This window comes from Arachis ipaensis, chromosome B8, assembly GCF_059453495.1.
Source record: "Arachis ipaensis isolate K30076 ecotype BB chromosome B8, ASM5945349v1, whole genome shotgun sequence".
Classification (NCBI taxonomy): Eukaryota; Viridiplantae; Streptophyta; class Magnoliopsida; order Fabales; family Fabaceae; genus Arachis; species Arachis ipaensis.
The window spans coordinates 87,996,875-88,009,881 of NC_142443.1; the positions used below are offsets into that span (position 1 = coordinate 87,996,875).

Below are 13,007 nucleotides of genomic sequence, written 5' to 3' on the forward strand. Positions count from 1 at the left end.
CATTTACTTTTCTGTTATTTACATTCCCGCCATTTTATTTTCTGCAACTCTCAACCCAAATTTTGGATTCGCTCAACTAGAACATTCTTCTAATTAAAGTTGCTTGACCAATCACTTCAATGGCTTCTTCCACAGTCTTTTTCCTGTTCAATGAACCTCCTGATGAATGGTCTACAGCCTTCCTTGATTCATAAGAAAGTCCATCATAGAAAATATGCAATTGCACCCAGTCATGGAACATGTCTGGTGGGCATTTCCTTGTCAAATCCTTGAACCTCTCCCATGCCTCGTAGAGAGTTTCACCATCTTGTTGTCTAAAAGTCTGAACCTCAGATCGAAGCCTATTGACCTTTTGTGGGGGGTAGAAACGTGCCAGAAACTTGCTCTCCACCTCATCCCAGGTTGTTAGGCTCCCCCTTGGGAATGATTCCAGCCACTTAGCTGCCTTGTCCCTAAGTGAAAATGGGAACAAGAGCAGTTTATAGGTATCTTCCTGGACTCCATTGGACTTCACAGTATCGCAAATTCTCAGGAATTTTGTGAGATGTTGGTTTGGATCTTCATTGGCACTCCCACCAAATGAACAATGATCCTCCACAAGTGATATTAGCTGTGGTTTGAGTTCAAAATTGTTGGCCTGAATGGGTGGTTTCTGAATGCTGCTACCACAATTCCCAGAGGTTGGGTTTATGTATGAACCAAGAACCCTCCTCTCAGGAATGGCATTGTTTCCATCAGCCCTCTCATGGTTGTGAACTTCTCTATCCATGTTGAGATCTAAAGCTTCCTCAAAATTGTCCTCAGATTCTCCTTCAGATTCCTCTTCTCTCAGTACTCTCTTCCCTCTTGCTTCCCTTCTAAGTCTATGAAGGGTCCTCTCTGGTTCGGTATATGGAGGAGTTGATGTCTCTCCTCTCCTACCTGTCATACAAGAACACAGCACAGGCACCAAACAAGTGAAATACTCTTGGTTAATGGAAGAGTATGGTTAGAGCAGTTGAGGAATTAATTCAAATAGTTAGTGAGTCAGTGAGTTAGTTGCTTGAATTTAAAGGCATAAAGAAAGAAAGCATGTAACAGAGTGCAGAAATTAAAATTCAACAAGTAACTTGAACTGAATTAACAAAGCAAGAAAAATGCTCAATCTAGTTAACTTCCAATTTGAGAATTGTCAATCGAAAACCAATCCCCGGCAACGGTGCCATAAACTTGATGCGCATAAACTTGTTATGCTACGATTTAGGAAATTGCACGATCGGCAAAATTCCTTCCGGCAAGTGCACCGGTTATCGTCAAGTAAAAACTCACAATAGAGTGAGGTCGAATCCCACAAGGATTGGTTGAGTGAGCAATTCGGATTAGAAGTATGTTCTAGTTGAGCGGAATCAAGATTTAGATGAGAATTGCGGAATGTAAAATTGCATGAATTAAAGAGCGAGAAGCTAAATTGCTGAAATTAAAAGGGATGGGGGTGATTGCATGAATTTAATTGCAGAATGTAAAGAGAAAGTGGTAGATCAGAAATGGGAGTTCATTGGGTGTTAGGAGATATTGAGATCTCCGAATCAAAACAACTTTTATCCCTTCCTCAACCAATGCATTCATTGAATTTTGCTTGGCAATCTTATATGATTGGATCCCAATCCCTTGGCTCACCAATTCTCTCTAAAAACAAACAAATTCCCAATCCCTTGGTTTAAATGTTCATAAGAAGAGATGATGCTCGATCACTGATTATACCACACAGTTTCATGAACCACAATTTGGTAGGATTACATGTCACAATATCCATCCAAACCTCAATCCAATTCACTGTGAGAAAGCTTCTCTAGCATGAATCCTCCATTCCTTTCCCAAGGTTCCGAAGGATTCCAATTATGGGTAGTTTCTTTCCCAAGACAACTACCCAATGGAATTAGATCGAGAAGCTTTCTAACAAAATTCAAGAGAAAAGATTGAAGAAGAAGATAAAACTATTATTGATTCATTGAATTACAATAGAGCTCCCTAACCCAATGAAAGGGGTTTAGTGAGTCATAGCTCTGAATTCAATTACAAAACTAAAGGAAAATGATCCAAAGTTCTCTGTGTATCCAAAAAAACTCCCTCTAACTTAAATTCTATCCTATTTATACACTTTCTAAATTGAGCTTCTGTTGTGTTTCTTGGGCTTTGAGGCCTTTCCCTGAATTCCTTTTGCTTTGGGTTTATGGTCCATAATTCTGATGAGGCTGTGATCCAATTCTGTAACATTCATTGAGCAAACTTAGTGATAAACAAGTAATGACACAAGACTCAACAAATTAAAGCTCCAGACTCATCAATTCTTCAGGCCCAATCCCATAAACCATGATATTCAATTGGGTTTCATACCATAATACGTTCAAGTTAATGTTTGTGCTCAAATGCTAACTTAAACTTCAATATATTTGGCCCAGAAACCCCTTTCAAAAAGTGGCGTTTAAGTTGAAGTTTAAGTTTCAGTTTAAGGTTAGACTGAAACTTAAACGTGGAAATGGAAGAAAGCAACCCAGGAGTGTGAAATGTCGAACACGTTTAAGCTTCAGTTTAAGGTTAAACTGAAGCTTAAACGTGGAAATGAAGAAAGCAACCCTGGAGGAGCAATTGGGTCGAACACGTTTAAGCTTCAGTTTAAGGTTAAACTGAAGCTTAAACGTGGAAATGAGAAAGCAACCCTGGAGGAGAGAAATAGTCGAACACGTTTAAGCTCCAGTTTAAGGTTAAACTGGAGCTTAAACATGGAAATGCTCCTAGTGCCTTTCTTACTTCTGGCGTTTAACCTCCAGTTTAAGGTTAAACTAGAGGTTAAACGTGGAAATGCTTCCTGGTGAGAATTGTGTCGAACACGTTTAAGCTCCAGTTTAAGGTTAAACTGGAGCTTAAACCTGGAAATGCTCCCTTGGTGAAATTCTCATTCTGGCGTTTAACTTCCAGTTTAAGGTTAAACTGGAGGTTAAACGCCAGTTCCAGCATTTCTTAGCCTTCATGATTCTGGCGTTTAAGCTCCAGTTTAAGCTTAAACTGGAACTTAAACTCCACATGTGATATTCAAGCTTCCTTGCCTAGCCTCTTCTTCCCTGAAATCATCCAAACAATTGCATCAAAGTCTTGCAAAATTTCATGAGAAATCTTCCATTCATAGCATTCAAGTAATATAACTAAAAACTCATGGAATTTGCATCAAAATCGTACTGTTTGGATGGTTCATTGCTTTGTTATTCATTTAACCATTCTTGGTTACTTTAAGCTCAAGAAAATGCATAAAACAACTAAAACTAACAGAAAAATGCTAGTGAAACTAGCCTAAGATGCCTTGGCATCACAACACCAAACTTAATACTTGCTTGTCCCTAAGCAAGTCCTGAGTTATTTGAGAAGAAAGTATGAAACAGAAAGCAATTACATTGGCTATATTAGCAAGCATTTGAAGTTCATCAGAAGGGTTTTATGCAGAAAGTTGCAGTATCACTTTTTCATTCTTATCAGGTAAGATTATCACTTTTTCATTGCATCCATCAAACACTGCTATGGCCTCTTGTTATTCTTATGTCCTTGGCACTTTTCTCTTCTTTGTTTTTCTTTTCTTTTTTTCTTAGAGCTCCTTTGCTCCTTGTTTGCTTAGTGTCATGTGTTGCACAAGCCTTTGGCATTTTCTTTTTCTTATCAGTGCACTACACATATCCACTCCAGGCATTTTAGTTCACATTTCTTCTTGAGACATTGGTGCCCAGCACCTCTTTGTGTGACTAAATGTTTTGTATTTAGGTTGCTCTTGATAATGGACTTTTGGTTGATAATCCCGGGTTAGTTAACCCAAGTTACCAAGTGTTGAAACACTCCTCAGAACCTATTCATCCAAGCATATCCTTAATACATAAACACCACAGGCATTTGTCTCAGAAGTTCAAACCATTGGTGCCTAGCTTATTTTCTCAACTTTTTTTTGCTTCTTGGTTGCCCTTTTTCAGTGGCTTTTTCTTCTTCTTTTTCTTTCTTTTTCATGGCCAAAGACATTTATTCATTAAGATCCATAGACAGTTTTTAATTTCTACACAAAAAATGATAATTCTACACTCTATTTCCAGTGATCTGACTAAACAATCAAGCATGCATACCACCACTTAATTCTACTTGATTTGTCACTAATTGAGCCAAGTTACTTTTGTTCAAACTTTTCTTTTATTTTTGGAAACAGAACAAGCATGGCAAGCATTTGTTTAAGAAGGTGAAGTTATATCCAAACATCTAGGTATTCACTTTATTCAAAGCAGTAAACAGACACTCATACTAAAAACTTCACATTCCAGAAGATTCAATAATTACAGTTTAAACCAGACCAAGCATGCTTTTGTTTGCCTTTTAAAGAATGGTCAAGGAACACCACCACCTTGTGAAATTTCTTGTTTTCTCTTTGTTGCCAGGAAACAATTTGATTTTTCCTTCTTCTCCTAATTGTTGCTTCATGTTCTTTCTCAGATCCTTGTTTCCTTTCCTGCAAAGAGTGATGAAGCTGCTTGCTTCTCAAGCACTTGAGTGGTTAGCTCAACTATGTATGGGCAAGTGTCTGAGTCTTAAGTTGGTGTGTGAACACCAAACTTAGTCTCCTACTTACTCCTCTGTTCTTTGAATCCTTGAGTTCTCCTTGGAATGAAGTTGCTGCTAAGGAATTTAAGCATTCCTGTGATTGCTTAGAATGGTTGTTCCTTTCATATAATTCAAAGGTTATTGTGTTCAGTTGATCTTTATGGTGGAACACCAAACTTAGAGTCACACATTCCCTTTTGAATTATTGATCCACGAATTCATTGTTTGGTGTGAAACACCAAACTTAATTCTTTGCAATGCACAGAAACTACTTCACCCTTTTTATTGAAACAAATAAAAGAAACAGCAAAAGGGTATTACCTCAGGTTGGGTTGCCTCCCAACAAGCGCTTCTTTAACGTCACTAGCTTGACGGTTGTCTTCCTCAGTTGAGGTTATATTTAACCTTGTCCTTCTCCTCCACATCTCCCAAGTAATGTTTGAGTCTTTGACCGTTCACAGTGAAGGTTCGTTGTGACTTTTCTTCCATGATTTCTACTTGTCCATATTGGGAGACCTTGGTGACAAGGAATGGTCCAGACCACCTTGATTTTAGCTTCCCTGGAAATAGCTTCAGCCTAGAATTGTAGAGCAATACTTTTTGTCCTTCTTCAAATTTCCTTGGGGGTATGTTGCTGTCATGCTTCTTCTTTGCTCTTTCTTTGTAAATTTTGGCATTCTCATAAGCTTCAGGTCTGAATTCTTCCAACTCTTGAATTTGCAACATCCTTCTTTCTCCAGCAGCTTTGCTGTCCAAGTTCAAGATTTTCAAGGCCCAGAATGCCTTGTGCTCCAACTCCAGTGGCAAATGGCAAGCTTTTCCATATACTAGTTGGTAAGGAGACATTCCAATTGGTGTTTTGAAAGCTGTCCTATATGCCCAAAGAGCATCATCTAGCTTAATCGACCAGTCCTTCCTTGAAGTTCCCACAGTCTTTTCCAGGATTCTTTTGAGTTCTCTATTAGATATTTCGGCTTGCCCACTTGTCTGTGGATGGTATGGTGTGGCTACCTTGTGTTTGACTCCATATTTTAGAAGCAATGCCTCTAATAGTTTGTTGCAGAAGTGGCTTCCTCCATTACTGATGATTGCTCTTGGAACCCCAAAACGGCAAAAAATGTGTTTTCTGAGGAAGTTCATGACTATCTTATTATCATTGGTTGGAGTTGCTATTGCTTCCACCCATTTGGAGACATAGTCTACTGCTACAAGAATGTAATTATTTGAGTATGAGGTGGGAAAGGGTCCCATGAAATCTATCCCCCATACATCAAACAATTCAAGTTCCAGAATGAATTGTTGTGGCATTTCATTTCTTCTTGGCAGGTTCCTCGCTTTCTGGCATTCATGGCAGTGCTTCACTAGTTCCTTTGCATCTTTGAAGATAGTGGGCCAATAAAAACCACACTGCAACACCTTAGCTGCTGTTCTTTCTCCTGCAAAATGTCCTCCATAAGTGGAGCCATGGCAGTCCCATAAGACTTCCCTTCCTTCATCCTCTGATATGCATCTTCTGAGTATGCCATCCGAACATTTTTTGAACAAGTATGGTTCGTCCCAGATGAAGTATTTGGTATCATTTACCAATTTCTTCCTTTGATGCTTGTTAAATTCCAACGGCAAACTCCCAGTGGCCTTGAAGTTTGCTATGTCTGCAAACCAGGGTGCTTTGTGAATTACCATGAGTTGTTCATCAGGAAAGCACTCATTTATATGTGTGCTTTGTGCGCTTCCTTCTTCACATGGTATCCTTGATAAATGGTCTGCCACCTTGTTCTCTACACCCTTCTTGTCTTTGATTTCAATGTCAAATTCCTGCAACAAAAGAACCCATCTAATAAGTCTTGGTTTGGATTCTTGTTTAGCAAGTAAGTATTTTAAAGCTGAATGATCAGTGAAGACAATGACTTTAGATCCAATGAGATAGGATCTAAATTTGTCAAATGCAAAGACTATTGCCAAGAGTTCTTTTTCAGTGGTTGTGTAATTCCTTTGGTTATCATTCAAGACTTTACTGGCATAATAAATCACATGTACCAAATTGTCTTTCCTTTGTCCTAACACTGCCCCAATAGCAAGGTCTGATGCATCACACATCAGTTCAAAAGGTAAGTTCCAATCAGGTGGGGCAATGATAGGTGCAGAGGAAAGTTTTTGCTTCAAAAGTTCATAGGCTAGCATGCAATTTTTATCAAATACAAAGGGTGTATCAGAGACAAGCAAGTTACTCAAAGGTTTGGCTATTTTAGAAAAGTCTCTAAAAAACCTTCTGTAAAAACCAGCGTGTCCCAAAAAACTCCTAACTGCCTTGACATTACTTGGTGGAGGTAGTTTTTCAATGAGTTCCACCTTAGCTCTGTCCACCTCAATGCCTCTATTAGAGATTTTGTGGCCAAGGACTATTCCTTCTGTGACCATGAAATGACACTTTTCCCAGTTTAATACTAGGTTGGTCTCTTGGCACCTCTTAAGCACCAAGGCAAGGTGGTGTAGGCAGCTAGGAAAAGAATCTCCAAACACAGAAAAATCATCCATGAAAACCTCAATAAATTTTTCAATCATGTCCGAAAAGATGGACAGCATGCATCTTTGGAAAGTGGCAGGTGCATTGCACAATCCAAAGGGCATGCGTCTATAAGCAAAAACTCCATATGGACAAACAAATGATATTTTCTCTTGATCTCTAGGATCAACTACTATCTGATTATAGCCTGAGTATCCATCCAGAAAGCAATAGTAAGCATGTCCTGCAAGCCTTTCAAGCATCTGATCCATGAATGGGAGTGGGAAATGATCTTTTCTGGTGGCTTCATTGAGCTTCCTATAGTCTATGCACATCCTCCACCCAGTGACAGTTCTTGTGGGTATGAGTTCGTTCCTCTCATTTGGCACCACAGTTATGCCACCTTTCTTGGGAACTACATGGATGGGACTAACCCATGGGCTATCAGAAATGGGGTAGATTACCCCTGCCTGCCATAACTTCATGACCTCCTTTTGTACCACTTCTTTCATGACGGGATTCAATCTTCTCTGAGCTTGAATGGAGGGTCTAGCATCCTCTTCTAACAAGATTTTATGCATGCATATGGATGAACTTATCCCCTTCAAATCAGCTAGGGTCCATCCAATGGCATCTTGATGAGTTTGTAGCACCTTGATCAATTCTTCTTCCTGTTCTTGACTCAGGGCAGAGCTAATGATAACAGGATGGCTCTCATCACTACCCAAGTATGCATACTTGAGATTAGGGGGCAATGCTTTGAGCTCAGGTTTTGGTGCTTCCTTCTCTTCTTTCACTCTCTCTGGCATGCTTGGCATGGTTGTTTCAGCAGCCTTGATGTCACTAACTTCAATATCCTTGGTGAACTCCTCCTCTGCCACTTCCTTTGTTGTTTCCTCAAAGGTTTCTTGTACTGCAATGTCCACTACATCCACCCTCATGCATTCCCTTAGTGATTCTGATGGATAGCTCATTGCCTTGAATACGTTAAACACCAATTTCTCATCATGTAGTCTAAGAGTGAGTTCACCCTTTTGTACATCTATGATGGCTCCAACAGTAGCCAGGAAGGGTCTTCCCAGAATTATTGAAGCTTTGGCTTCTTCCTCCATATCTAACACCACAAAATCAGCAGGAAATATAAAATCTCCCACTTTCACCAACAAATCCTCAACTATCCCATGAGGGAATTTAAAAGTTCGATCTGCCAATTGGAGGGCCATTCTTGTTGGTTTGGCTTCCTCAATCTTCATTCTTCTCATCATTGTTAGAGACATCAAATTGATACTGGCCCCTAAGTCACACAAGGCCTTCTCCACCATGACTTCTCCTATGATGCAGGGGATTTGGAAACTGCCTGGATCCTTCAATTTCTGAGGCAATTTGTGCTGAATGATGGCACTGCATTCTTCAGTTAACAACACAGTTTCCTCATTTCTCCAGCTTCTCTTCTTGGTCATTAATTCCTTTAAGAATTTTGCATAGAGTGGCATTTGCTCTATTGCCTCAGCAAACGAAATGTTGATTTGAAGCTTCTTGAAAATCTCCAAGAATCTGGAGAATTGGCCATCCTTTTCACTTTTCATCAAACGTTGAGGATATGGTGCTTTAGGTGTATAAGGCTTCAGGACCTCTTTTTCTTTTTCTTTTGTTGCAGACGGTGTAAAAGATTGTCCTTGTTCCTTGTCTCTCACATTTTCCTTTGCTTCATCCTTTGTGGTTTCCTTTGAGATCTCCTTTAGATTCTTTCCACTTCTGAGGGTTATAGCCTTACATTCTTCCCTTGCAATAGCCTTGGCAGCATGAGAAACGCTTGGCCCAGGGGTTTGCTTAGACAAATACACAATTTGATTTTCTAGCTTCTGGATGGCAGCTCCTTGGTTTTGCAGGTTAGAATTTACTTCTTCCTTAAAGGCTTTCAATTCGGTTATGTCTTGACTCATGGTTGCAAGCATTCCTTCTATCCTGTTTAATTGATCTTGAAATTGTTGGTTCGGATTAGGTTGGGTAGGTTGATTATTTTGGCCATGATATGATGGTTGGGAGTAAGTGTTTTGTGTGGCTTGGTATGATCTTTGGTTGGAGTTTTGGTATGTGGAATTGTTATGTTGGTTGTGGTTGTAAGGTTTGTGGTTTTGTGGTTGGGTTTGTTGGTTCCCCCACCCAAAGTTTGGGTGGTTTTTCCATCCTGGATTGTAAGTGTTGGAATGTGGATCATATGATTGCCTTTGTTGGTTTCCCACATAGTTGGCCTCTTCCCAATCACCTCCTTCAGTGCTTACTTCCTCTTGATCTTGTGTGTGTATTGCAGCCACTTGCTTTGTTTCTAATTTCCTGGTGAGCTCTGCTAGTTGCTTGGCAAACACCTTGTTTTGGGCTAAAATTGTATCAACATGGCTCAGCTCCATGATTCCCTTAGTGTTGTGTCTCTCTGAAGCATAGTAGTACTCATTCTCAGCCACTGTCTCAATCACTTCAATGGCTTCTTCCACAGTCTTTTTCCTGTTCAATGAACCTCCTGATGAATGGTCTACAGCCTTCCTTGATTCATAAGAAAGTCCATCATAGAAAATATGCAATTGCACCCAGTCATGGAACATGTCTGGTGGGCATTTCCTTGTCAAATCCTTGAACCTCTCCCATGCCTCGTAGAGAGTTTCACCATCTTGTTGTCTAAAAGTCTGAACCTCAGATCGAAGCCTATTGACCTTTTGTGGGGGGTAGAAACGTGCCAGAAACTTGCTCTCCACCTCATCCCAGGTTGTTAGGCTCCCCCTTGGGAATGATTCCAGCCACTTAGCTGCCTTGTCCCTAAGTGAAAATGGGAACAAGAGCAGTTTATAGGTATCTTCCTGGACTCCATTGGACTTCACAGTATCGCAAATTCTCAGGAATTTTGTGAGATGTTGGTTTGGATCTTCATTGGCACTCCCACCAAATGAACAATGATCCTCCACAAGTGATATTAGCTGTGGTTTGAGTTCAAAATTGTTGGCCTGAATGGGTGGTTTCTGAATGCTGCTACCACAATTCCCAGAGGTTGGGTTTATGTATGAACCAAGAACCCTCCTCTCAGGAATGGCATTGTTTCCATCAGCCCTCTCATGGTTGTGAACTTCTCTATCCATGTTGAGATCTAAAGCTTCCTCAAAATTGTCCTCAGATTCTCCTTCAGATTCCTCTTCTCTCAGTACTCTCTTCCCTCTTGCTTCCCTTCTAAGTCTATGAAGGGTCCTCTCTGGTTCGGTATATGGAGGAGTTGATGTCTCTCCTCTCCTACCTGTCATACAAGAACACAGCACAGGCACCAAACAAGTGAAATACTCTTGGTTAATGGAAGAGTATGGTTAGAGCAGTTGAGGAATTAATTCAAATAGTTAGTGAGTCAGTGAGTTAGTTGCTTGAATTTAAAGGCATAAAGAAAGAAAGCATGTAACAGAGTGCAGAAATTAAAATTCAACAAGTAACTTGAACTGAATTAACAAAGCAAGAAAAATGCTCAATCTAGTTAACTTCCAATTTGAGAATTGTCAATCGAAAACCAATCCCCGGCAACGGTGCCATAAACTTGATGCGCATAAACTTGTTATGCTACGATTTAGGAAATTGCACGATCGGCAAAATTCCTTCCGGCAAGTGCACCGGTTATCGTCAAGTAAAAACTCACAATAGAGTGAGGTCGAATCCCACAAGGATTGGTTGAGTGAGCAATTCGGATTAGAAGTATGTTCTAGTTGAGCGGAATCAAGATTTAGATGAGAATTGCGGAATGTAAAATTGCATGAATTAAAGAGCGAGAAGCTAAATTGCTGAAATTAAAAGGGATGGGGGTGATTGCATGAATTTAATTGCAGAATGTAAAGAGAAAGTGGTAGATCAGAAATGGGAGTTCATTGGGTGTTAGGAGATATTGAGATCTCCGAATCAAAACAACTTTTATCCCTTCCTCAACCAATGCATTCATTGAATTTTGCTTGGCAATCTTATATGATTGGATCCCAATCCCTTGGCTCACCAATTCTCTCTAAAAACAAACAAATTCCCAATCCCTTGGTTTAAATGTTCATAAGAAGAGATGATGCTCGATCACTGATTATACCACACAGTTTCATGAACCACAATTTGGTAGGATTACATGTCACAATATCCATCCAAACCCCAATCCAATTCACTGTGAGAAAGCTTCTCTAGCATGAATCCTCCATTCCTTTCCCAAGGTTCCGAAGGATTCCAATTATGGGTAGTTTCTTTCCCAAGACAACTACCCAATGGAATTAGATCGAGAAGCTTTCTAACAAAATTCAAGAGAAAAGATTGAAGAAGAAGATAAAACTATTATTGATTCATTGAATTACAATAGAGCTCCCTAACCCAATGAAAGGGGTTTAGTGAGTCATAGCTCTGAATTCAATTACAAAACTAAAGGAAAATGATCCAAAGTTCTCTGTGTATCCAAAAAAACTCCCTCTAACTTAAATTCTATCCTATTTATACACTTTCTAAATTGAGCTTCTGTTGTGTTTCTTGGGCTTTGAGGCCTTTCCCTGAATTCCTTTTGCTTTGGGTTTATGGTCCATAATTCTGATGAGGCTGTGATCCAATTCTGTAACATTCATTGAGCAAACTTAGTGATAAACAAGTAATGACACAAGACTCAACAAATTAAAGCTCCAGACTCATCAATTCTTCAGGCCCAATCCCATAAACCATGATATTCAATTGGGTTTCATACCATAATACGTTCAAGTTAATGTTTGTGCTCAAATGCTAACTTAAACTTCAATATATTTGGCCCAGAAACCCCTTTCAAAAAGTGGCGTTTAAGTTGAAGTTTAAGTTTCAGTTTAAGGTTAGACTGAAACTTAAACGTGGAAATGGAAGAAAGCAACCCAGGAGTGTGAAATGTCGAACACGTTTAAGCTTCAGTTTAAGGTTAAACTGAAGCTTAAACGTGGAAATGAAGAAAGCAACCCTGGAGGAGCAATTGGGTCGAACACGTTTAAGCTTCAGTTTAAGGTTAAACTGAAGCTTAAACGTGGAAATGAGAAAGCAACCCTAGAGGAGAGAAATAGTCAAACACGTTTAAGCTCCAGTTTAAGGTTAAACTGGAGCTTAAACGTGGAAATGCTCCTGGTGCCTTTCTTACTTCTGGCGTTTAACCTCCAGTTTAAGGTTAAACTGGAGGTTAAACGTGGAAATGCTTCCTGGTGAGAATTGTGTCGAACACGTTTAAGCTCCAGTTTAAGGTTAAACTGGAGCTTAAACGTGGAAATGCTCCCTTGGTGAAATTCTCATTCTGGCGTTTAACTTCCAGTTTAAGGTTAAACTGGAGGTTAAACGCCAGTTCCAGCATTTCTTAGCCTTCATGATTCTGGCGTTTAAGCTCCAGTTTAAGCTTAAACTGGAACTTAAACTCCACATGTGATATTCAAGCTTCCTTTATTGATTTTGTTGCTTCCTTGCCTAGCCTCTTCTTCCCTGAAATCATCCAAACAATTGCATCAAAGTCTTGCAAAATTTCATGAGAAATCTTCCATTCATAGCATTCAAGTAATATAACTAAAAACGCATGGAATTTGCATCAAAATCATACTGTTTGGATGGTTCATTGCTTTGTTATTCATTTAACCATTCTTGGTTACTTTAAGCTCAAGAAAATGCATAAAACAACTAAAACTAACAGAAAAATGCTAGTGAAACTAGCCTAAGATGCCTTGGCATCAACTTGTCATCATATGCACTAACTATTTTCCATTAATGATCTTTCACATGTACTCATGAGCGTGTGTTGACATAATTTACCTTTTAATGTGCATTTACAACCATCCTTTTTTGTTCTCTTCATTGCTATATATCTCCTTGAATTTAATTTACTCTCTCTTCCCTTTTCAGGATGGCC

At 39.5% G+C, this 13,007-nt stretch overlaps 2 non-coding genes across 2 annotated transcripts; both read left to right on the forward strand.

Annotated features, from left to right (window-relative positions):
* Positions 1-239: 239 nt before the first annotated feature.
* On the forward strand, positions 240-343 carry LOC148548744 (small nucleolar RNA R71). Its single transcript, XR_015898592.1, has one exon. It is a non-coding gene; the product is annotated as a small nucleolar RNA R71 (small nucleolar RNA).
* A 9,363-nt stretch (positions 344-9,706) lies between these two features.
* Positions 9,707-9,810, forward strand: LOC148548745 (small nucleolar RNA R71). Its single transcript, XR_015898598.1, has one exon. It is a non-coding gene; the product is annotated as a small nucleolar RNA R71 (small nucleolar RNA).
* Positions 9,811-13,007: the final 3,197 nt, after the last annotated feature.